Source organism: Scyliorhinus torazame, chromosome 8, assembly GCF_047496885.1.
Source record: "Scyliorhinus torazame isolate Kashiwa2021f chromosome 8, sScyTor2.1, whole genome shotgun sequence".
NCBI classification, from domain to species: Eukaryota; Metazoa; Chordata; class Chondrichthyes; order Carcharhiniformes; family Scyliorhinidae; genus Scyliorhinus; species Scyliorhinus torazame.
This window is the reverse complement of record NC_092714.1, coordinates 249,387,944-249,413,984: the sequence shown is the minus strand read 5'-3', so window position 1 is coordinate 249,413,984 and position 26,041 is coordinate 249,387,944. Positions and strand designations below refer to the sequence as shown.

Sequence of the window (26,041 nt, the reverse complement as noted above, 5' to 3'; positions counted from 1 at the left end):
TGGTCTGGGGGGAGGTCAGTGATCGCTTCGGGGGCCTCTGGGATCTCTCACTACACTGGGGAGTTGTGGCGAGCGGAGCTGTCCACAGTACAAAACGGGGCTATGTGCGAGATGGCGGGGGTGCAGGATGGGAGGTGGTTGGCAGGGTGGGGTCCTAGGAATCCATGTCTCAGATTATTAAAGTTGCCTGCCGAAGCACTGATGCTTTCCGGAGTCCCTCAAAGCAATTCTGAGTTTAACTTTGATAGGCTTCTTCAGCTCGATCGCATGGGGCTGATCTGAGAGTGGACAGTTCAACCAGCTCCAGCTTAAAATGACAATCAGCGTCCGATAGTAAAGATCAGCATATTAGAAATGGTATTCTACCTGAGGCAGGTAAGCAGTTGGGGCTCCCCATGGAGGGCACCTTCCAAAATATTGCCGGTCACAATGTTAGGGTTCAGGCTTTTATCCTGCTGTTAATGCCAAGTACAAGTTCAAATTGACTCATTTGGATCTCGAGTGCAGATTTTAATTTTGTGTAGTCTACAGAATTCCATACCGACTACATTTTAATTGACCTGTATTCTGAATGCTTGGTATTCTCGTAATTACTGCAAACTTCATCTCTTATAATGTACAGAATTGCTACAACAACCTGCACTGAATACATTTGATAATTATGGGGGGATGGTGGCACAGCGGTCATGTCACTGGGCTAATAATCCAGCGGCCTCGGCTAATGCTCTGGGGACATGGGCTCAAACCCTACCGTGGCAGATGCAGGTATTTAAAAAATTCAGTGAATACATTTTGCCTCACAAACCAGGGACACCCAGGTTCAATTCCAGCCACGGGTCTTTGTGGGTTTCCTCAGGGTGCTCCGGTTTCATACCACGGTCCAAAGATGTGCAGTTTAGGTGGGATTGTGAGGTCATGGGGGTAGAGTGGGGGAGTGGGTAGGGTGCTCTTTCAGAGGGTTGATGCAGACTCGATGGGCCGAATAGCCTCCTCTGCACTGTAGGAATTCGACTAAACAACATAACGGGCTACAAAGCGAAGCCGAACAGTATCTCTGGCAGCAGCACACCCCTCCCCGATGAACTCAATGCATTCTATGCTCGTTTCGAGCAGGTAACTAACAATCCGCTGGCGAGGGCCCCAGCAGCCCATAATTCACCCATACCCACCATCACAGCTTCCGAAGTCAGATTGGCCTTCCTGAAAGTGAACCCTCGGAAGGCAACGGGCCCAGACGGGATCCCTGGTCGTGCACTCAGAGCCTGCGCAGACCAGCTGGCAGAGGTATTCACGGACATCTTTAACCTGTCCCTACTCCACTCCGAGGTCCCCACCTGCTTCAAGAAGACCACCATCATACCGGTACCAAAGAAGAACCAGGCAACGTGCCTCAATGACTACCGACCAGTGGCCCTGACTTCAATCGTAATGAAGTGCTTCGAGAGGTTGATCATGAAGCGCATCACCTCCATACTCCCAGAACGCCTTGATCCACTGCAATTAGCATATCGCTGCAACCGGTCCACATCGGACACCATTTCCCTGGCCCTACACTCATCCCTAGAGCATCTCAAAAACAAGGACTCCCACATTAGGCTCCTATTTATTGACTACAGCTCCGCCTTCAACACCATAATCCCAGCCAAGCTCATATCAAAGCTCCAAAACCTAGGACTTGGCTCCCCACTCTGCAACTGGATCCTCGATTTTCTGACCAACAGACCACAATCAGTAAGAATGAACAACAACACCTCCTCCACAATAGTCCTCAACACCGGCGCCCCGCAAGGCTGTGTACTTAGCCCCCTACTCTACTCCCTGTACACACACGACTGCGTGGCAAAACTTGGTTCCAAATCCATCTACAGGTTTGCTGACGATACGACCATAGTGGGCCGGATCTCGAATAACGATGAGTCCGAATACAGGAGGGAGATAGAGAACCTAGTGGAGTGGTGTAGCGACAACAATCTCTCCCTCAATGCCAGCAAAACTAAAGAGCTGGTAATTGACTTCAGGAAGCAAAGTACTGTACACACCCCTGTCAGCATCAACGGGGCCGAGGTGGAGATGGTTAGCAGTGTCAAATTCCTAGGGGTGCACATCTCCAAAAATCTGTCCTGGTCCACCCACGTCGGCGCTACCACCAAGAAAGCACAACAGCGCCTATACATCCTCAGGAAACTAAGGAAATTTGGCAGGTCCACATTGACTCTTACCAACTTCTACAGATGCACCATAGAAAGCATCCTATCAGGCTGCATCACAGCCTGGTATGGCAACTGCTCGGCCCAGGACTGCAAGAAACTTCAGAGAGTCGTGAACACCGCCCAGTCCATCACACGAACCTGCTTCCCATCCATTGACTCCATCTACACCTCCCGCTGCCTGGGGAAAGCGGGCAGTATAATCAAAGATCCCTCCCACCCGGCTTACTCACTCTTCCAACTTCTTCCATCAGACAGGAGATACAGAAGTCTGAGAACACGCACGAACAGACTCAAAAACAGCTTCTTCCCCACTGTCACCAGACTCCTAAATGACCCTCTTATGGACTGACCTCATTAACACTACACCCTGTATGCTTCATCCGATGCCAGTGCTTATGTAGTTGCATTGTATACCTTGTGTTGCCCTATTATGTATTTTCTTTTATTCCCTTTTCTTCTCATGTACTTAATGATCTGTTGAGCTGCTCGCAGAAAAATACTTTTCACTGTACCTTGGTACACGTGACAATAAACCAATCCAATCCAATCCAATGTGCAATACGTTATTGCTGCTAGTAATGCTGTTCTTGTTCACATTGCACAAAGAACTGCTTCCTAGCTTCACTCTTTATCTTTCCTCTCTTCACTCCCAGTCATTCTATTGATTTTCTATTTTATTTTTACTACATTTGCACCAGTCAACTACACATTTAGCAATTGGGATGCGTATTGTTTAAATTGGCACCTCCAGTTGTCTCACAACCAGTTCCAAAGGCTTCTTTCTTATCCACTCTGGGGATATATTTTGAACATTTGAACTCATTCTGTCATCAGCGTAACAGGTCAAAGTTTGTATGCATTTTTTGGCTAACTTTTGAAAGGAGGAAGTGCAAAGTATTCGAAAAGATAAGTGGCTAGCAAACCAAGCAAACATGCAAAAATGAATTATCCTATCGGCAGCAATTGCAGAGTTTAAACCTAATACACATACCTATTAAAATGACAATTGTAGAACTAGTAACTTGGACTGAAATATAATTGCGTAGAATGTACAGCAGCGAAAAAGGCCCTTCAGCCCAATTGGTCCATGCCAGGTTTTATGCTAGAAACAAAACCCCTCCCACCCTTCTTCATCCAGCCCAGTCGTGCCCTAACTATGGGTAGCAACCCAAATTGGTGTCTCAGAGACAGCAAATGGGGTTGTGTGCTTCACCGCCCTCCCCCCGCCCCCCCCCCCCCCCCGCCTCTCAAACTGCAGCGAGGCTCAGGCAGGCACCTTGCCCCACTTGTCCCTCTGTTCTATGTGTTGCTGCCGGTGGCCGCTTCGCAGAATCATCTGTCAGTGGGGAATAAGGGGAGCGAGGCTGAAACCTCAGAGCCAGTAACTGTCGCATGTTATGATCAACGTCTGTTCAGAATAACTCCCATTTTCCTCATAAAAGCCAACACCAACCATGAACCCAGTGGCGATGCCCCCTCTGCGTAGCGGCAGCCTTTCTGAGACTAACTCCATTGCCCTGGCACTGTCGAACGAGCTGAGCTTCAACATCAGCCACTCCAAGACCATCAACCTGCAATTCCATTGGTTCCTGGTCAAGTTCCGTGTGTTGGAATAGCTCACATAAAGTAAGACTGATGTGTACATAAAATAATAACATTTTCAAAGTACTTTAAAACACAAATTTCTATATTTATATGATGTATCTCCATATCTATCCTATCAAACTCAACACCTGACCTATTAAACCCTCTCCATATCTTCCTTCCTGAACTTTCTATGACCTTCCAATCAAATTGTCTATGCCTACCCCATCAAAACCTCTCCAGCTATCTTTTCAAAGTCTCTATATTGACCCCATGAAACCTTCTATGTTTACCTTATCAAGCACTCAAATAGTGCAAATTGAAGTCAGTTATAATAATCTTTATTGTCACAAGTAGGCTTACATTAACACTGCAATAAGGTTACTGTGAAATACCCCTAGTCGGCACATTCCGGCGCCTGTTTGGGTACACAGAGGGAGAATTCAGAATGTCCAAATTACCCAACTGCATGTCTTTCGGGCTTGTGGGAGGAAACCGGAGCACCCGGAGGAAACCCACGCAGACACTGGGAGAAGGTGCAGACTCCTCACAGACAGTGACCCAAGCCAGGAACCGAACCTGGAACCCTGAAGCTGTCAAGCAACAGTGCTAACCACCGTGCCGCCGGAATATTCTTCAATATCCATTTAAATATGGTGCCCGGATTTAACGGCGTGTCACGCGCCATGCAGTCTGTCCCGCTGCCTGAAGCGTCAGGAAATGCCCCCCTGCATACTTAATTAAGCCAGCATTGTGTAATTTGGCACAAATTCCCACCACCTCAGCAACAGGAAACACTCCCGGTTCCCGCCCCACCACAGTCCCGGAATGGAAAATTCCGCCCTGTGTTTCTAGTTAACTGAATCCAGCAAATTCTGTTGTTTGATGGAAGTCTTGAGAAAGAAAATGATGGACTAAAACTTGGGGGTATAGGGTATTCTTGCCTAAAATGTGGCATTGTGGAACTTTTGTAAGTGATCCAAAATGTCTTAAGCAGTTTACAGTGCCTGACAATTATATCATATTTTTGAACTCTCCAAATCTATTTTTATAAAGGAAATAAATCATGTGTGGTCTTAATATTTTCTGTTGTCGATGAAACACATGTTTTTAAATAAACCAGGATAACAGATCATAAATATTTTATTTTACAGGGAAAATGTCTGAGATGAAATTCAATTATTTAAATATTAATAAACAATTGTCAGATTAGTTTTGGAGATTGAACAGAAGCTATAATGTTTCTCGACACAAGTTAAAGCCACTACCACTTTCAACTTCATTTATAATCCGACATACGTAGAGCTTTATATATATACAATTTATGTAGCACGATACACGATATGCCTCAGAACTTGGGTGCCCGAAATTCTTTGCTCCTCCCCTGTTGCTAAGTTATCAGACTGTTTACCTGGCATCCAGTGCGGAATGAGCAGAAACTTTCTTCAGTTAAACATTGGGAAGACTGTAGACATTGGGTGGAATTATCGGGCCCCGCCCACTGCCAAGATCGTTCGATCCCACTAAAAATCAAGGGTGTTTGATTGGGTCGCCGAATCCCCCGTGGCGGGTCCCTCTACGATGGGACCCCAATCCAAAACTCCATTGCCTATTTACCAGCTCCGTCCCTTTCCTTCGCAAAAGTCAAAGATTAAACCAATTTGTTTGCAACATTAATGTCATATTTGACACTAAAGTACTATCACTTTGACCTCCATAACATGCCAACCCCCCTCATTTCATCTGCTGTAGAAACCCTCATTCATGCCTTTATTACTTCTCAACTAAACTGCTGAAATGTACTTCTGGCTGATATCCCACTTTCAACCCTCCATAAATGATGAAGAGCCACAGGCCGAATCTATTTTGATAAAGGAACATTACCTGTTTTCTCTCCTCAGGTGCTGCCCGACTTGCTGAGTATTTCCAGCATTTTCTGTTATGCCGTCCAAAACTCTGCTTCTCATATCTTGATTCGCACCAGGGGCGGCAGGGTGGCACAGTGGTTAGATCTGCTGCCTCACAGCTCCAGGGTCCCAGGTTCAATTCCGGCCTCGGGTGACTGTCTGTGTGGAGTTTGAACTTTAGCCCCGTGTCTGCGTGGGTTTCCACCGGGTGCTCTGGTTTCCTCCCACAGTCCAAAAGTATGCAGGTTAGGTGGATTGGCCATGATAAATTGCCCCTTAGTGTCCAAAGACGTGCAGGTTAGGTGGGGTTACGCAGATAGGGGGCAGCCTTCGCTGCCGAACCCCATGGCGGCCGTTCGCCGCAGGCGGGATGGGAAGATCCTGCTGGCGGGAACGGCTGGAAAATTCCAGCCCAAGTCAATTTTCATTGCTTCATCATTGGTGGCCGCGTCTTCAGCTGCTTAGGACATTTGCGCTGAATTACTGTCTGCAAATGTGACTCCATGTCTTATTTTGTTTTATAATCCTCCTGTGAAGCAGCCTGCGACATTTTGTTTTATTAAAGGCGCGGCATAAATATCATTGTTGTTATTTTTCTGGTGTTTCATTGATCCTCACTGTGCTAGATCTTCTTAGCATCACCTTGGGTCACAGTGCACTTTCTGCAGTTAGCCTGCAACCTCAGGAGCTGAGTGGGCACAGCTGGACCAAGATCTTCCTCGATGGATTAGGACTTCTTTTTTTTTAAGTAATTTAAGCACCTTGTTGAGATGAGACCACATTTTTTAAAAAAAATGTTTACATTTGCGAAGTGATCTGTGGATAGTCGTCACTCTAAGGCTATTAAAGTTACATGGGTACTGAAAAAAATGCATTGGATGAACTGTAGCCGTGTGCACAGCAGGACACTTAGGACCTTTTCCCAGAAGCGGTCGGTGACCCTTTGCTATATCTGTGTGGCAGCCCGGTTCAGAATTCAGCCCGGATATAATTCCAAGCTCAGGCATGTAACCTGCATCTATTTTAGGAGCAAGTGTGTCTTCTTATTACCTGCTTGTTATTTTTAAGTACAAGTCACGTTTCGGAATGAATCATTTCAGCGCTAAATAACCCTACACCAGTAATCTTTAAATTGGAAATTAATATTTATGAATTTGGAGAAAAATTGTAAAGACAAACCGACCAGCTGTAAAATTGGCTTCCACGGATGTTTCGTCTAATGTAAATGTGGTTTAAAGTGATGAGAAAAGGTAAGTTGTTTTTAGGAGATAAAAATAACAACGGTTGAAGTTCTGCCCTCCTAGTTTCTGGGAAAGGGTAACTTTCCCCCCCTAAAAAAGTTGCTTTTCAAAGCTCTTCAATGTTCTATCTCATAACAAAATAAAATCCATGGACCTTAAGATGAAAATCTTTTGCTGTAAAGTATAGGAAACTTAGTACGCTGGGTACATTGATCTACCAGTGATTTATAGATCTGGGCTCCATATGTATGATTAGCAGAGCACAGCACAGTACATATAGGGAAGATGGCCAAATCGCAGGCAAGCTTTTTGAAGCAAATGTTCTAATCTCTGAACACTCCATCAGTGACTGTTCCCAAAGGTCAGGGCATGTATGGGAGTACAAATTTTAGTTTTCAAAACGAGCACGGGATGGAAATTTGGTAAGCATTTTCTCCCGATATGAAGTCTCGTCAGATGGGAACATTTGTCCCCGATACATTTTCATGCCGGGGGGTGGGGGGCTAAATCTCCACCTGCAAGCCTCAGCTCCCTTACATATTCACTGGACCTGTGGCACATTTGCTGCAATCACTGCTTAAAATGAACATACAAGCCCACATTTTGGATATCTAAAGCCGAGGGTCCATTTTCATTCTGAGTTCATTCAGGGTCTCAACTGATTTACATGATTTTCAACATGACCCCTCTTAAGGGACAACAAAGATTAGGGAGGTTTTATTAGTTTCCTCTGATGTCTTGTACCCTTTTTAACTTTGCCAGTGATCTTACTTGCTTTACAATTTTTTTTTCCCAGCCGCATATTTGCTCCTGACTCGCCAGAAAAGAATGAGAAGGTTCTTCTTTCAAAACATCAAAGTATTTAACCCCTCTACACCTGGAAAAGAAGGTAGGAAAAGCTGAGAACTCAATATTTTTCCTGTAAAGTTTACAAATCCACTTACGGAGCCAGAGGGAGGGGGGGTGGGGGTGGGGGGGGGGGGGGGGGTGTGGGGGGGGGGGGGGGGTGGGGGGGGGGGGGGAGGTGGGGGGGGGGGGAGGCGGGCGGGGGCAGTTTAGTAATAAGTAAAGTATCTTCTTTGAAAAAAATGAGCACAGCAAAATCCTATCTACTTTTCTTGGAATGATTTTTGAATATATTCAAGAGGCGGCTGGATATAGCACTTGGGGAGAATGGGATCAAAGGCTATGGGGAGAAAGCAGGATTAGGCTATGGAGTTGGATGATCAGCCATGATCTTGATTAGTGGCGGAGCAGGCTCGAAGGGACAAAAGGCCTCCTCCTGCTCCTATCTTCTATGTATCTATGACATGGGTAGCATTACAACCAGGTGAAAATACACAATGAGGCTTGATTGGATTGGATTTGATTTACAGTCACGTGTACTGAGGTACAGTGAAAAGTATTGCTTTGTGTACAGCCCAGGCAGATCATTCCATACATGAAAAAAAACATAGGACATACACAAATACACAATGTAAATATATAGTCACAGGTTGAGAATCCAGACAGCTATTACAGTACTAGAAAACCTGATTTCCAGAGGAAACATTGTATTACAGATAGCTCAGGCTCTCTGATCGCTGCGCCCAATTTTGCAATGTTTGTGGGTGGGCACAAGGGCAGACCTTGGAATGGGGGCATAGGGGGTGGGTGGGAAGCCAGAACTTGGCATAGGGGGCATGAGGGGGAGCTTCCAAACTTACCTTTTAAAGGATTGCCCTCATGCAGACTAGGTTTCACAACTCCACTGAGGGGTGGTGATTCACGACTCCTTAAAAACATGGCCTTAATCCATGAAAATTGCAGAGGAATGGGAGATGCCTATCTCCACAATGGAGCCAGCTAGGCCGGGAGTGTCAGATGTGAGTTTTTGGCAGGACCCATCACGCACTCTTTAAAGGCACTCCCAAAATTTGCACAGCCCAAGTATGGGAGCTGGAATCCCCGAAGCGGGACCCGCCTGCCATTTTAAAGGGCCCCTGAATCAATCAGACTGGGTGAAAATCCAGCATGTGTCTTTATATTCCAGTGAAATATCCTTTTTTAAAAAAAGTTTCATATGTGAAATCAGCCGGTGAGTTATCAAATTAATTTCATGTGGCATATCTTCATGTCAATAGTATTGCACAAGGTGGATCTCCAACATTTAGAATCATAGAGTCATACAGGATGGAAGAGGCCCTTCGTCCCATCAAGCCTGCACAGGCAAAACTACATGAAATCTGATTGGCAGCATGGCAGCACAGTGGTTAGCACTACAACTTCACAGCGCCAGGGTCCCAGGTTCGATTCCTGGCTTGAGTCACTGTCTGTGCGGAGTCTGCAAGTTCTCCCCGTATCTGCGTGGGTTTTCTCCAGTTTCCTCCCCCAAGTCCCAAAAGACGTGCTGTTAGGTGAATTGGACATTCTGAATTCTCCCGCCGTGTACCCGAACAGGCGCCGGAATGTGGCGACTAGGGGCGTTTCACAGTAACTTCATTGCAGTGTTAATGTAAGCCTACTTGTGACAATAAAGATTATCATTATAAAAAATTATTATTATCGACACGAATCCCACTTTCCAGCACTCATCCCTTTGCCTTGAATGTTATGACATTTCAATTATTCATCCACGTACTTTTTAAAGAGTGTGAGGTTTCCCGCCTTGACTGTCCTCCCAGGCTGTAGATTCCAGACTCCCACAACCCTCAGGGTGAAAAAGCTTTTCCTCAAATCCCCTCTAAACCTTCTGCCCCGCACCTTAAAATTACGTCCCCTCGTTATTGACCCTTCAACTAAGGAGAACAGCCGCTTTCTACCACGCTGTCCATACTCCTCATCATTTAAAGAAAACAACCCGAGCTTACCCAGCCTCTCTTCATAGCTCAAATGCTCCATCTCAGGTAACATCCAGGTGAATCTCCTCCACACCCTCTCCAGGCCAATCGTATCTTCCCTGTCGTGTGGCGACCCGAACTGCACACAGTACTCCAGCTGTGGCCCAACCAAAGTTTTGCACAGTTCCAACATAACCTCCCTGCTCTTATAATCTATGCCGTACTGATAAAGTAAGAAGTCTTACAACACCAGGTTAAGGTCCAACAGGTTTATTTGGAATCAGTAGTTTTCGGAGTGTAGCTCCTTCATCAGGACTCACCTGATGGATAAAGGCAGCAGGCGCCTGGGAACTCCTCTGAGTCACACTCCATCCTGACTTGGAAACATTTCACTGTTCCTTCACTGCCACTGGCTCGAGATCCATGAACTCTCGTCTTAATAGCGGTGTCGGTGTGCCTTCACCACCTGGAGTGCAGTGGTTCAAGAAGGCAGCCTACCACCATGCTCTCAAGGGTAATTAGGGATGGGCAATAAATGGCAACCTTGCTAGCGATGCCCACATTCCCTGAATGAATAAATACTTTAGAACTTCATTGTGGAGAACTGCCTGGATCCAAAGAAAATGCTGCCCCTTCACCCCTCCACCCAGAGGGGGCAGTCCACAGTGATAGTGCTTGATAAACATGGAGGCTGATTTTGAACCCATGTCCGCCATCAGAGAGGCGGAAAATCCAGAGAGCAATAGGAAATGCAGTTCTCTCAGGAGAAAGGGCCGGGGCCTAATTTTAAAGGATTTTGATACATGCGGATATCATTAGCCAGCCCCCCATCATCCACATGATTCCCCTTTGACAGATTACCCAAACCTCGCTGACGTAATGTCACATTGATGAGGTTTACAACAGGTTTTGAAAGACGAGATTCAGTCAAGGAGATACCTTCAGGGCAGAAGGTTAAGTAGATTCCCTGGGGCGTGGTTGGGGGGGTGGCGGGGGGGGGGGGGCTGGGGGTGGCGAGGGGCATGCCCAGGCAGTGCCCTTGCACTGCCGCCTGGCACTTCCCTCGGCATAGGTTGGCTCGGCCAATTTGGCACAATGCCAACCTGACAGTGCCAACCCAGCAATGAAAACCTGGCAGTGCCAATCTGTGCCAAGGGACAGTGTCAGAGGGCAGTGCCAAGAGTGGGCCCTCAAGGAGAGATCCCCATGGGGAGGGAGTTCCAGTTATGTGTGCTGGGGAAGGGGTGCGAGAGCAGACAGTGAATGGGGACCCTGCTGGCACAGTGTGCGGGAGTGGGCAGTGAGTAGGGTGGTGCCGGAGGTACTTCCACAGTGGTGGGGGGTTCGAGCCCCCAACACTTCCATGTTGGGGAATGGGGTGGGGAGGCATGGGGGGGGTGCGTGGTGGAGTTCCACTTCAGTGCTGATCAGGTGCCATTTTAAGGTGGCGTCCCGATCTACATAGAACCCGCCTTGCTGGCTCTATTAGGCCCCACACCACCAGAGTAATGGCGTAAAACACAGCCACTTATTTTCATTACTCAGAATGGCTCACGATCTGGAGAGAAAACTGGTCTGTGCAGCTGAGAAACTACACACCGGGTTCAGTCAGAGCCCGACACTTTGAAAAAATATGGTAAGATTCCACCCATGGAGTGTATTTTTACGTTGGATTAAAATGTCCACCTAGAACCAATTTAAATATTTTGGGAGTGTTGCCCACGCTCTCTAAATATGTACATTTTAATCATTTGGAGAGAAAGTTGTTACATGCCTCGAAGCACAGGAGAACTGCAGATGAAGCTACCCAGTATAAACCAGGTTCTGGATTGGAAGCTGCCAATATCAGAAGGTAAATGCACTTCAATGCTCCTTAAAATAAAACGGATGTTATTTTGAAGCAAATAGACTAGGGATCAGAAATGATAGATTATAAATAATTCATGCCTTTAATAGTAAAATAGGTGTGACTGCTCAATCCTATGTGATGATTTCCTTTCTCTTGGTAATGGAGGGTTGAATTCTCTCTTTTTAGCAATCATGAAAGCTTTTTAAAAATAAATTTAATGTCCCCAATTCAATTTTTTTCCAATTAAGGGACGATTTAGCGGGGCCAAGCCACCTACCCTGCACATCTTTGGGTTGTAGGGATGAGACCCACGCAGACACGGGGAGAACGTGGAAACTCCACACGAACAGTGACCCTGGACTGGGATCTATCTATCTATCTATCTATCTATCTATCTATCTATCTTTCTTTCTTTCTTTCTTTCTTTCTTTTTTTTCTATCTTTATTGTCACAAGTAGGCTTACATTAACACTGCAATGAAGTTACTGTGAAAAGCTCCTAGTCGCCACATTCCGGCACCTGTTCGGGTACACAGAAGGAGAATTCAGAATTCTCAGCTGGTACAGGAATTGAACCCGCGCTGCTGGCCTTATTCTGCATTACAACCCAGCTGTCTAGTCGAACCCGGGACATGAGCGCCGCGAGGCAACAGTGCTAACCCTGCGCCACCGTGCCGCCAAGCACTCGTGAAACCTTTATTGAACTTCAATCCTTCATGAAATAGAAGGAATTATTGATGCGTCGTTGAAGACACGTGCAAATGTTTGATGGGAAATGTTGCAAACATGGCTTGAATCAGACCTCTACTTTTGTTGGGACAACTTCAGTCCTGAGCGCATTTGCCATTCATGGGACACTTCAGTGAGCAGCATAGCACGATTCTCACAAGCCATACTTACTATAAATAAATACTTACAAATTGTCTCACTTGATTCCATTATCCACTTACATATTGGCTTTCATCCAAACTGGAAAATGAGTCGCTGCCGATGGCTGGACCGCACTTTAAGTTTGAATAATAGTTTCTTTAAAATAATTAAATGTGTTATATACCAGATCAATCATATGCTTTATGCAATATCATTGTTATGCTTTGCACAATATAATCGCCTGCATCAGATTTGTAAATGTTAACAGAGCATTATTTAGTATGGTTCTAGTTTTGTACTACTGTCTTTTTAGATTTATTAGCGTGCCCGTATAAAACTCAGCTAAGTGTTCAAAGCTTAACAGATGCTATTTTGTGCAGACTGCCTGACAGTTATCAAGATAGCTCACTACCTGCTAATAGGCTTAAACCTCATTGAAATATTCTACTCATTCCACGTTACATACTTTTAACATATCTCATTACTTCCTTTGGATATTCCACCGTTTTGGAGTTAAAAATGAGCACGTTCTGTTGTGTAATATCTGCGCAATGTTTGCAATAGTGAGTATCGTGGAGGTCAAAACTTTATAGTTCAGCTAATGCTGGGGCAGCCATTTAAACAGTTGAAAACACTCAATGGGTCTTAAAGGACTAGTGGAAAAAAACAGGGAGTCGAAAAGTGACACACTTATTTTTCCACAAATAAATTCCAATCCTCTCCTATCTAAATGAAGGGTTGAAGGTCAATTCTTACTCCCAGTTAAAAACAATGGAAGCTTTAACTTACTGTTTCTCTTTCGTACATCGGACGGCGCCCTGTTTTCTTTGTATAGATATACGAAAGGAATTCTATAGATTAGGTAAGTTTTAGTGCTGCCCTACTCCTTTGATTTCTCTCCCTATAACTAACACGACCGGTTGCAGCCCCCGCACATGACCATAATGGTTTGATCTCGAGTGGAATCAGAGAAATGCACAGCACAATGGGACATCTCTAGTGGGTAAATGCACTGACTGTTTTCATGTGAAGTTATTCAGACCAGGGCAATCTCAGGTTTGATTGTCGATCTGTGCTGTCTGGGCAGCCAGAAGGGCTAACAGTCGGCCACAATGTGCCTATTTCTACGTTGCCTTTGGAGAAAAATTCAAATGCACGGTAACCTTTGCAGGCCACAAATGAGACTGAACCGGGTTAGTAGAAGAAAACCTGCAACACACTAGTATTTACAATGTACGTCAGACCCCAGCTGGTCTGTGCTGTCAGTGCCATACCTGGCTGACTTTATACAGAACTTAACCAAGGATGATCTCAGGCTCCACGCCACCTTTGTGGAGCAGCTCACATTCGGCAAGAATCATAGAATTTACAGTGCAGAAGGAGGCCATTCGGCCCGTCGAGTCTGCACCGGCTCTTGGAAAGAGCACCCTACCCAAGGTCAACACCTCCACCTTATCCCCATAACCCAGTAACCCCACCCAACACTAAGGGCAATTTTGGACACTAAGGGCAATTTATCATGGCCAATCCACCTAACCTGCACATCTTTGGACTGTGGGAGGAAACCGGAGCACCCGGAGGAAACCCACGCACACACGGGGAGGATGTGCAGACTCCGCACAGACAGTGACCCAGCCAGGAATCGAACCTGGGACCCTGGAGCTGTGAAGCAATTGTGCTATCCACAATGCTACCGTGCTGATTGCTCCAACACCGTGTGTCCCGTGCGGGTTATAACAGTAAAAACTACGGTGCGACTTAGATATCTGAGGTATTTTCGTCTTGCTCTCAGATCTGGGAGAGCTGCACCGGCATGGTAGCACAGTGGCTAGCACTGTTGCTTCACAGTGCCAGGGTCCCAGGTTCAATTCCCGGCTTGGGTCACTGTCTGTGCGGAGTCTGCACGTTCTCCCCATGTCTGTGTGGGTTTCCTCCAGGCACTCCGGTTTCCTCCCACAAGAGGTGCTTGTTAGGTGAATTCTGAATTCTCCCTCAGTGTACCGAACAGGCGCCGGAATGTGGCGACTAGGGGATTCTCGCAGTAACTTCATAGCAGTGTTAATGTAAGCCTACTTGTGACAATAATAAAGATTATTATTATTATTATTATTATTATTATTAAAGTGGCGATCCACAACTTCTGAGAAGAACTTTTTTGCACTTTATCTCCCTTGCCCTCAGTTACAGAGCCACATAAAAAGAGATAGAACATAGAACATTACAGCGCAGTACAGGCCCTTCGGCCCTCGATGTTGCGCCGACCTGTGAAACCACTCTAAAGCCCATCTACACTATTCCCTTATCATCCATATGTCTATCCAATGACCATTTGAATGCCTCAATTTATACAGAACTTAACCAAGGATGATCTCGGGCTCCACGCCACCTTGCGGCGACCAGAACTGCACGCAATACTCCAAATGCGGCCGCACCAGAGTTTTGTACAGCTGCAACATGACCTCATGGCTCCGAAATTCAATCCCTCTACCAATAAAAGCTAACACACCGTACGCCTTCTTAACAACCCTCTCAACCTGGGTGGCAACTTTCAGGGATCTATGTACATGGACAACGAGATCTCTCTGCTCATCCACACTGCCAAGAATCTTACCATTAGCCCAGTACTCTGACTTCCTGTTATTCCTTCCAAAATGAATCACCTCACACTTTTCTGCATTAAACTCCATTTGCCACCTCTCAGCCCAGCGCTGCAGCTTATCTATGTCCCTCTGTAACTTGTAACATCCGTCCGCACTGTCCACAACTCCACCGACTTTAGTGTCATCTGCAAATTTACTCACCCATCCTTCTACGCCCTCCTCCAGGTAATTTCTAAAAATAACAAACAGCAGTGGCCCCAAAACAGATCCTTGTGGTACACCACTAGTAACTGGACTCCAGTCTGAACATTTCCCATCAACCACCACCCTTTGTCTTCTTCCAGTTAGCCAATTTCTGATCCAAACTGCTAAATCACCCTGAATCCCATGCCTCTGTATTTTCTGCAGTAGCCTACCGTGGGGAACCTTATCAAACGCTTTACTGAAATCCATATTGTAGCCACGTAAAATGGCTGGTTCCCGATTAGAATGGTCAAACCCCGATCTAAAATGGCGAACGGAAGACGCTGATGGGAAAATCAGCCAACAGGACTCAAACGGACAGCTGCAGGTAAAACAGTGTATTCACCTCTGGGGAAGTCAGTCCAGACCGATACCTGCAGCCATCAACATCACAACAACCCAGCCATCTGCATTTTAATCAGCCATCCCCGGGAACAATTGCTACAAATTAGCAACTTAAAGCCGACCCAGACCTTTTGGCGCCAGCAGGGGCTGACACAAAGAAAGGTAAACGACCACCCCCCGATCAAGGAATCGCTCCAGTATTGGAGCATATCGAACCAAGTGATTGTGACCAAGTCCAATCACTTGGAACCAGGTACAAGGTCCGCCCCGAGAGGCGGGAAGCCCCTGGGGACTATAAGAATAGGGGCCAAGTTCAACTCGACCCTTCTTCTCCTGCTCGCAACCTTCGTGACCCTTCTACAAGAGAACTGTAAGTTTTACTCCAGCGATCGCTACCAGATAGTCGCTCCTGACTATCGACTTGTAGCAGCTTTTGAATCCCGCAGGCTCAGACCCAATTCGAAAGACCATTCGTTTCCCTGACCTGGTGGGCCATTTCCAAAGTTAAGTATTGGCCTGGTAGTGGTAGGTAGTAGTCTAGAAGTAGGATTATTGTATAAGTATTAATTGCTGTATATAATAAATGAGTGTTGATTTAACTCTTACTAAGCGGTGTGTTGCATTATTAATCATTACTTGGACTTGAACCACGTGGCGGTATCAGAAAGATACCTGGTGACTCATGAACAAAGGTTACAGAATTAGAGCTAATAAAACTAAGGCTAAAACGAGCAACAATATACACCACATCAACTGCATTACCCTCATCCACCTGTTTGCTCACCTTCTCAAAGAACTCAATAAGATTTGTGTGGCACGACCTACCCTTCACAAAACCGTGTTGACTATCTCTAATCAAATTATTCCTTTCCAGATGATTATACATCCTATCTCTTATAAACCTTTCCAAGATTTTGCCCACAACAGAAGTAAGGCTCACTGGTCTATAGTTACCGGGGTTGTCTCTGCTCCCCTTCTTGAACAAGGGAACAACATTTGCTATCCTCCAGTCTTCTCGCACTATTCCTGTAGACAAAAATGACTTAAAGATCAAAGCCAAAGGCTCAGAAATCTCCTCCCTAGCTTCCCAGAGAATCCTAGGATAAATCCCATCCGGTCCAGGGGACTTAGCCATTTTCACACTTTCCAGAATTGCTAACACCTCCTCCTTATGAACCTCAAGCCCTTCTAGTCTAGTAGCCTGAATCTCAGTATTCTCCTCGACAACATTGTCTTTTTCCTGTGTGAATACTGACAAAAAATATTCATTTAGCACCTCTCCTATCTCCTCGGACTCCAAGCACAACTTCCCAGTACTGTCCTTGACTGGCCCTACTCTTACCCTCGTCATTCATTTATTCCTGACATATCTTTAGAAAGCTTTAGGGTTATCCTTGATTCTACCTGCCAAAGACTTCTCATGTCCCACCCTGGCACTTCTTAGCTCTCTCTTTAGGTCCTTCCAAGCTAACTTGTAACTCTCGAGCGCCCTAACTGAACCTTCATGTCTCATCTTTGCATAAGCCTCCTTCTTCCTCTTGACAAGTGTTTCGACTGATTTAGTAAACCACGGTTCCCTTGCTCGACCACTTCCTCCCTGCCTGACATGTACATACTTATCAAGGACACGCAGTAGCTGTTCCTTGAACAAGCTCCACATTTCCATTGTGCCCATCCCCTGCAGTTTTCCTCTCCATCCGATGCATCCTAAGTCTTGCCTCATCGCATCATAATTGCCTTTTCCCCAGATATAACTCTTGCCCTGCGGTATATACCTATCCCTTTCCATCACTAAAGTAAACGCAATCGAATTGTGGTCACTATCACCAAAGTGCTCACCTACCTCCAAATCTAACACCTGTCCTGGTTCATTATCCAGTACCAAATCCAATATGGCCTCGTCTCTCGTTGGCCTATCTACATACTGTGTCAGGAAACCCTCCTGCACACATTGGACAAAAACGGACCCATCTAAAGTACTCAAACTATAGCATTTCCAGTTAATATTTGGAAAGTTAAAGTCCCCCATTACAACTACCCTGTTGCTTTCGCTCCTATCCAGAATCATCTTTGCAATCCTTTCCTCTACATCTCTGGAACTTTTCGGAGGCCTATAGAAAACCCCTAACAGGGTGACCTCTCCTTTCCTGTTTCTAACCTCAGCCCATACTACCTCAATAGACGAGTCCTCATCAAACATCCTTTCTGCCACCCTAATACTGTCCTTGACTAACAATGCCACACTTCCCCCTCTTTTACCACCTTCCCTGCGCTTACTGAAATATCTAAACCCCGGCACCTGCAACAACCATTCCTGTTCCTGCTCTATCCATGTCTCCGAAATGGCCACAACATCGAAGTCCCAGGTACCAACCCATGCCGCAAGTTCACCCATTTAATACCGGATGCTCCTGGCATTGAAGAAGACACACTTTAAACCACCTTCCTGCCTGCCGGAAACAAGGTGCTTGTTTCCTAGGCTTTCGGCCTCTACCTACTGAACGGATGGAAAGTTGTGTCCTGGGCAACATTGGTGGCACAGAGCTGGTCTGGCTTTCCTTACGATGCCCTGCAAATAGTGGGGGTACCTGGCCACAGCCATTGTTGGAAATGTGCCAATGTAAAAATGTTTTTACGATGGCACAGGGCGGCACGGTGGCACAGTGGTTAGCGCTGTTGCTTCATAGCTCCAGAGTCGCAGATTCGATTCCTGGCTTGGGTCACTGTCTGTGCGGAGTCTGCACGTTCTCCCTATGTCTGCTTGGGTTTCCTCCCACAGTCCAAAGATGTGCAGGTTAGGTGTATTGGCCACGCTAAATTGCCCTTAGGTTAGATGGGTTACTGAGATGTAGGCTTAAGTGGGGTGCTCTTTCCAAGGGCCGGTGCAGACTCGATGGGCCGAATGGCCACCTTATGCACTGTGAAATCTATGTTTCTATGAATTTTGCCTGGTTTAAAAAAAGAGATTCTGTGGCAATTCAGTAGAGTACATGTCACCTTCAAATTCATCAGGCAAATCCTTGTAAAATTCCGCAATTTTTAAAAAATCTGTTCATGGGAGGTGGGCGTCGCTGGCTGGCCAGCATTTACTGACCATCCCTGGGGCATTTAAATGTCAACCACATTGCTGTGGATCTGGAGTTACATGTCAGACAGACCAGGTAAGGACAGCAGATTTCCTTCCTTAAAGGTCATTAGTGAACCAGATGGGTTTTTACAACAATCGGCAATGGTTTCATGGTCACCTTTAAACTTGTCATTTCAGATTTTTAGTGAATTCAAATTTCAGACACAGTCATCATTATATATGTCACCCAAAAAATATAGTGCGGTTTCGTGTGCGTTTGGCAGGGTGTTTAGCGATGGCTGCAATGCCGAGATGGAGACCACTATTCAACTGCATCTGGCCAATATTTATGGCCTCGATTTGAACCCAGGTCGAGGCCCCCCAGGCCTTGAATTTTGGCAGTGCCAACCTGGCATACGGGCGCTTTGGCACTGCCAGCCTGGCACCCTGACATGAGATCAGGGGGCCGTTAGATTGCAGTGCTGATTGGGGTACCCTTTAAAGATTTCTCTATGTGGCCGTGCCCCACCAGAGTGATGGTGCAAACCGTACCCACTCTTTTTTTCTCTATGAGGCTCAATATCTGGAGAGAAAACTGGTCTGTGCAATTGAAGATTTCCACGCCTCTTTTCAGTCTGAGCCTGAAACATCCAAATTGTGGTAAGATTCTAACCATAATTTGGTTAGAAATACCCAGCTAGAATCCATTTCTCAGTGGTATTTGTCTGTATTTAGAAACCCGAGAACCACAGAACCGTAGAATTCCTACAGTACAGAAGGCTGCACCGACCTGTTAAATGAGCACTCTACTGAGGCCCACTCCCCCATAACCTATCCCCTATCTGCGTAACCCCACATAACCTGCACATTTTGAATGAATGAAAAATGAAAATCGCTTATTGTCACAAGTAGGCTTCAAATGAAGTTACTGTGAAAAGCCCCTAGTCGCCACATTCCGGCACCTGTTTGGGGAGGCTGGTACGGCCTGCTGCTGGCCTGCCTTGGTCTGCTTTCAAAGCCAGCGATTTAGCCCTGTGCTAAACAGCCCCTGTTTTGGACACAAAGGGGCAATTTAGCATGACCAATCCACCTCACCTGCAAATCTCTGGACTGTGGGAGGAAACGGGCACACCTGAAGGAAACCCAGGAGAGACAGGGAGAAAGTGTACACCCCACACAGAAAGGCTGGAATTGAAACAAGGTCCCTGGTGCTGTGAGACAACGGTGCTAATCACTGTGCCACCGTGCTGCCAAAGCTCCTTTGGTGAGAACCTCCAGACTAACAATCTATCTTCACGCAATGGAGCACCAGATCAACAGCGTCAAACCTTTCAAACTTTATCCTTTTCATGAAGCTTTTCTTTAACTGTCAATCTCTTCAGAGGCTCTATTTGTGTGTCCTTTCTTTGGATTGGATTGGATTGGATTTTGTTTATTGTCACGTGTACCAAGGTACAGTGAAAAGTATTTTTCTGCGAGCAGATCATTAAGTTCATGAAAAGAAAAGGAAATAAAAGAAAATACATAAAAGGGCAACATAAGGTACACAATGTAACTAGATAACACCGGCATCGGGTGAATCATACAGAGGTGTAGTGCTAATGAAGCCAGTCCATAAGACGGTCGTTTAGGAGTCTGGTGACAGTGGGGAAGAAGCTGTTTTTGAGTCTGTTCATGCGTGTTCTCAGACTTCTGTATCTCCTGTCCGATGGAAAGAATTGGAAGAGTGAGTAAGCCAGGTGGGAGGGTTCTTTAATTATGCTGCCCGCTTTCCCCAGGCAGCGGGAGGTGTAGATGGAGTCAATGGATGGGAGGCAGGTTCTTGTGATGGACTGGGCTGTGTTCACGACTCTCTGAAATTTCTTGCGGTCTTGGGCCGAGCAGTTGCCATACCAGGCTGTGATGCCGCCTGATAGGATGTTTTCTATGGTGCATCTGTAAAAGTTGGTAAGATGTAATGTGCTCATGCCGGATTTCCTTAGTTTCCCGAGGAAGTAAAGGTGCTGTTGTGCTTTCTGGTGATAACGTTGACGTGGGTGGACCAGGACAGATTTTTGGAGATGTGTACCCCTAGGAATTTGAAACTGTTAATCATCTCCACCTCGGCCCCGTTGATGCTGATAGGGGTGTGTACAGTACGTTGCTTTCTGAAGTCAATGACCAGCTCTTTAGTTTTGCTGATATTGAGGGAGAGATTGTTGTCGCTACACCACTCCACTTGGTTCTCAATCTCCCTCCTGTATTCTGACTCATCGTTATTCGAGATCCGGCCCACTATGGTCGTATCGTCAGCAAACTTGTAGATGGAGTTGGAACCAAAATTTGCCACACAGTCGTGTGTGTACAGGGAGTAGAGTAGGGGGCTAAGTACGCAGTCTTGCAGTGCCCCGGTATTGAGGACTATTGTGGAGGAGGTGTTGTTGTTTATTCTTTCTGATTGTGGTCTGTGGGTTAGAAAATCGAGGATCCAGTTGCAGAGTGGGGAGCCAAGTGCTCGGTTTGGATTTGGATTTTGTTTATTGTCACGTGTACCAAGGTACAGTGAAAAGTATTTTTCTACGAGTAGCTCAGCAGATCATTAAGTACATGAAAATAAAATAAAATAAATACATAATAGGGCAACACAAGGTATACAATGTAACTACATAACACCAGCATCAGGTGAAGCGTACAGAGGTGTAGTGTTAATGAGGTCAGTCTACAAGAGGGTCGTTAAGGAGTCTGGTAGCAGCAGGGAAGAAGCTGTTTTTGAGTCTGTTCGTGCGTGTTCTCAGACTTTTGTATCTCCTGCCCGATGGAAGAAGTTGGAACAGTAAGTTAGCCAGGTGGGAGGGGTCTTTAATTATGCTGCCCGCTTTTCCCAGGCAGTGGGAGGTGTAGATAGAGTCAATGGATGGGAGGCAGGTTTGTGTGATGGACTGGGCTGTGTTCACGACTCTCTGAAGTTTCTTGCGGTCTTAGGCCGAGCAGTTGCCATACCAGGCTGTGATGCAGCCAGATAGGATGCTTTCTATGGTGCATCTGTAAAAGTTGGTAAGAGTTAATGTAGACATGCCGAATTTCCTTAGTTTCCTGAGGAAGTATAGGCGCTGTTGTGCGTTCTTGGTGGTAGCGCCGACGTGGGAGGACCAGGACAGATTTTTGGAGATGTGCAGCCCTAGGAATTTGACACTGCTAACCATCTCCATCTCGGCCCCGTTGATGCAGACAGGGGTGTGTACAGTACTTTGCTTCCTGAAGTCAATGACCAGCTCTTTAGTTTTGCTGGCATTGAGGGAGAGATTGTTGTCGCTGCACCACTCCATTAGGTTCTCTATCTGCCTCCTGTATTCTGAATCGCCTTTATTTGTGATCCAGCCCACTATGGTCGTATCGTCAGCAAAATTGTAGATGGAGTTGGAACCAAATTTTGCCACGCAGTCGTGTGTGTACAGTGAGTATAGTAGGGGGCTAAATAAGCAGCCTTGTGGGGCCCCAGTATGAGGACTATTGTGGAGGAGGTGCTGTTGTTTATTCTTTCTGATTGTAGTCTGTGGGTCAGAAAGTCGAGGATCCAGTTAGAACATAGAACATACAGTGCAGAAGGAGGCCATTCGGCCCATCGAGTCAGCACCGACCCACTTAAGCCATCACTTCCACCCTATCCCCGTAACCCAATGACCCCTCCTAACCTTTTTGGTCACTAAGGGCAATTTTTTTATCATGACCAATCCACCTAACCGGCACGTCTTTGGACTGTGGGAGGAAACCGGAGCACCCGGAGGAAACCCACGCAGACACGGGGAGAACGTGCAGACTCCGCACAGACAGTGACCCAGTGGGGAATCGAACCTGGGAACCTGGCGCGGTGAAGCCACAGTGCTATCCACTTGTGCTACCGTGCTGCCCGAGTTGAAGGATGAGGAGCCAAGTCCTAGGTTTTGGAGCTTTGATATGCGCTTGGCTGGGATTATGGTGTTGAAGGCAGAGCTGTAGTCAATAAATAGGAGTCTGATGTAGGAGTCCTTTTTGTCGAGATGGTCTAGGAATGAGTTTAGGGCCAGGGAGATGCCGTCTGCTGTGGACGGGTTGCGGCGGTATGCGAATTGCAGTGGATCAAGGCGTCCTGGGGGTATGGCGGTGATGTGCTTCATGACCAACCCCTCAAAGCACTTCATTATGATTGAAGTCAGGGCCACTGGACGGTAGTCATTGAGGCACGTTGCTTGGTTCTTCTTTGGCACTGGTATGATAGTGGTCTCCTTGAAGCAGGTGGGGACCTCGGAGTGGAGTAGGGACAGGTTAAAGATGTCCGCGAATACCTCTGCCAGCTGGTCCGCTTTTGTGTGTGCGCATGTGTATGTGCACATGCGTGTGTTTGTGTGTGTGTGTGTGCATGCTGCAGAATCTTAAAAAGGATAGCTATAAGTTACTCTTCCGATTACAAATTACATGCCAACCAGTTCTTGCAAGGCGATTTAAAAAATAAATTTAAGTTTATAATAATACAATCATTCTGAGTGTATTGAAAGATGCTTGGTTAATGTCTCTTTTAATCTGGGTCTACCAATCACGAAGATAAATAAACAACCATATTTGCTGAGCGAATTAAACATTTACATCTATTGTGTGGCATGTGGAATAATGGGGCTAATTAAACTGAGCACCCCTCCAATCCTGACCATTACAACATTAGGACATTTTGCCCTGTGTATTACCCTTAATCTCCCTTGTCAAAGCACCGAGTTAAAGTTGGAAGGACAGGCAATCAGTTCCCAGGGCTGCTAGATACAGCACAAAAATGATTTTGGGTAATTCCACTTGCAATTGTTCTGCCCTTCATGAGCTTGGCTTCCATTCAAGACAAATGCAGTCAGAGACATTGAACCTTCCCTATGTCAGGTCTTTGCATGCTGGTGTTGTTTCATGCTGTATCGACAGGCCGGCCAGTAACAATGCCTTTTTCAAGGCCAAAGAAGGGGAACCACTTAAACTACAAGGTCCTATATTAACAGCCAGACCAGAGGATGACTTTAACTGGCAGGTGTGTGATTGGTCATCACCGACAGCGAGTAGAACACAGAATCTCAGGGCCGGAACCAGGATGCCTGTATTGGGGCTGGTAAACCTCTCCATTGAGCATTTCACAATAAAACAAAACCCTTTCAGATTACATTTTCTAGCCATTTACTTTGATGGCTGTATTTTTTTAATATAAGTTTAGAGTACTCAATTAATTTTTTCCAATTAAGGGGCAATATTAGCGGGGCCAATCCACCTACCCTGCACATCTTTGGGTTGTGGGGGTGAAACCCACGCAGACACGGGGAGAATGTGCAAACTCCACACAGACAGCGACCCAGAGCCGGGATCGAACCCGGGTCCTCGGCGCCATAGGCAGCAGTGCTAACCACTGCGGCAAATGGCGCCCTTCTTTGATGGTTGTATAATTGTACTAAACCCAATTTGTCATGTGATCTACTTGTAGTCTATACTGTTAGTTTTATTTCCATCTAAGCTGATCATCAAAAATACAAGGTTAAGGCATGCGACAGTTTCCTGAGCGTGTATTGTCTCAGACTCAATGCATGCTTAACTGTAAAATAAAAGAAAACACACAAGTATGAGAAAATATTTGAGAGCAACAAAGAGACATGTTAAGCAAAGTTAACCTTTCCAAATCTTTTATTTCCCCATAGTGCACCTGGTGTTTCATTTTTTACATTAGAAATTACTGACAAACCTCAGCCATAAGCAGGTATTATAGAATCCTAGCTTTCACATCTCCATATCACACTCCCCCCCCCCCCCCCCCCCCCCACCTCCGAGTTTTAAATACCTATTTTAAAATTTGTGTTATAATGCTTCCCAGCTCTCTACACACTCCCTCCTTTTCCTGCACAGTAACGCCATTCATACAAATCCTGGATTTGTATCGCATTGCTCAGGATCCTTTCGTTTTTCGTTTGTACATTCTGGACGTGTCGGTGCCATTTGAAACTCGAAGCTGAACATTCGTCACGTTGGAAAACAGTAACCACCAGTCCCGAAAAGGATTCCAACTCATTTTCAATTTATCGTCTGATGCGTTTTTTTTAACATTATGATTCACACTATGGAAAATCTCGACAAAACTGAGGAAACGTCAGTAGAGTAGTTTCCCAACGTTTGAACAACTGGCAATAACAATTAAGCATGAGGTAAATCAGAGGGCTGCACTGTGGACTGTATGCCACAGCCCCTGGCTTGCTTGATATTGTTTTTTCCATATAGCTTTATATCTTGGCAGTGGTGCAAACAGCACCCAGTTCCCACTTATCCCTGCTGGCAGGAAAAGCCTGGTGGGCTGCAGAGGAGCCAGACTGGCTGATCAGGGCCCAGCCAGTGACTGTGGAGATAAGTAAAAGCTCACACTCTGACATAAATTACTTTAGGCCTTGACAGCAGGACACTGACCAGGGCCAGCTGATAAGAGTAAAGCCTTGCAAGTCTCTCCTTTTTACCAAGATATTTAGCAATAGACGTCACCCACAAAAGAATAGACAAGTTTTGGTAATTTCATTAAGCAGCTGCATATTCCTGTCACCTTGAGAAGGAGGAGTGCATTGGCAGGACCGTCTCCAGTTGCACAAACTAGCCGTCAATCTCCCGCTGCATGTGTACACAACAGTGTTTTTTTAAATTGTAAATATGTTATGAATTAATCACCTTAAAGGGACAGCTGCCCTAATCTCATTGAAGGCTTTTGAGAGTGCAAATAATATTGAGGCGTTTGCTTCCAGGTTCACTTTATTTTGCAGTGTGTTAATTCGCACCAGTAATGCTGACAAAATGATTGGTAGTTATTAAGTAAATGTACTTTGACTGTAACAGCAACATCGACAACTTGTATTAGGAAATGAAGTCCAAAGGCAGACTCAGAGTGATGAACAGCAAAGCTAAGTACTGGGATCGAAACAGAACAATGTGGTGGGAAATGTACAGCAGGTCAGTCAGTGGCAGCAATGAGAAAAACTAGGGGATGTTTTCTTGCATAGATCTATTGCCTAGCCCATTCAAACAATGTTGGACCTGTGCATTTTCACCATTCTTCTTTTCTTATTTAACAAGTGTCACATTCTGTGGTTTACCATGGGAGGATTTTAATTATTTTGTGCGATGGGACATAATAGAGATACTTTCAGATTCATATACTGTGAACCAGAGTAACATTAAAGTTACTGGACTGTTCGTGCAACTGGACCACACACCTCAGAGTGACTTATGAGCTTAAATTCCATTCAGACCATTTTTTTAAATGCCAAATGTAGAATGTGATGACATCAGAT

The 26,041-nt window shown here is 45.8% G+C and overlaps 1 long non-coding RNA gene across 1 annotated transcript in view; it reads left to right on the top strand.

Annotated features, from left to right (window-relative positions):
- Positions 1-6,718: 6,718 nt before the first annotated feature.
- LOC140428838 (uncharacterized) overlaps positions 6,719-26,041 on the top strand; it is a 57,439-nt gene continuing 38,116 nt past the window's right edge. Inside the window, exons 1-2 of the long non-coding RNA XR_011948922.1 lie at positions 6,719-6,951; positions 7,739-7,831. This is a non-coding gene — a long non-coding RNA (uncharacterized lncRNA). The remainder of the gene's footprint in view (positions 6,952-7,738; positions 7,832-26,041) is intronic.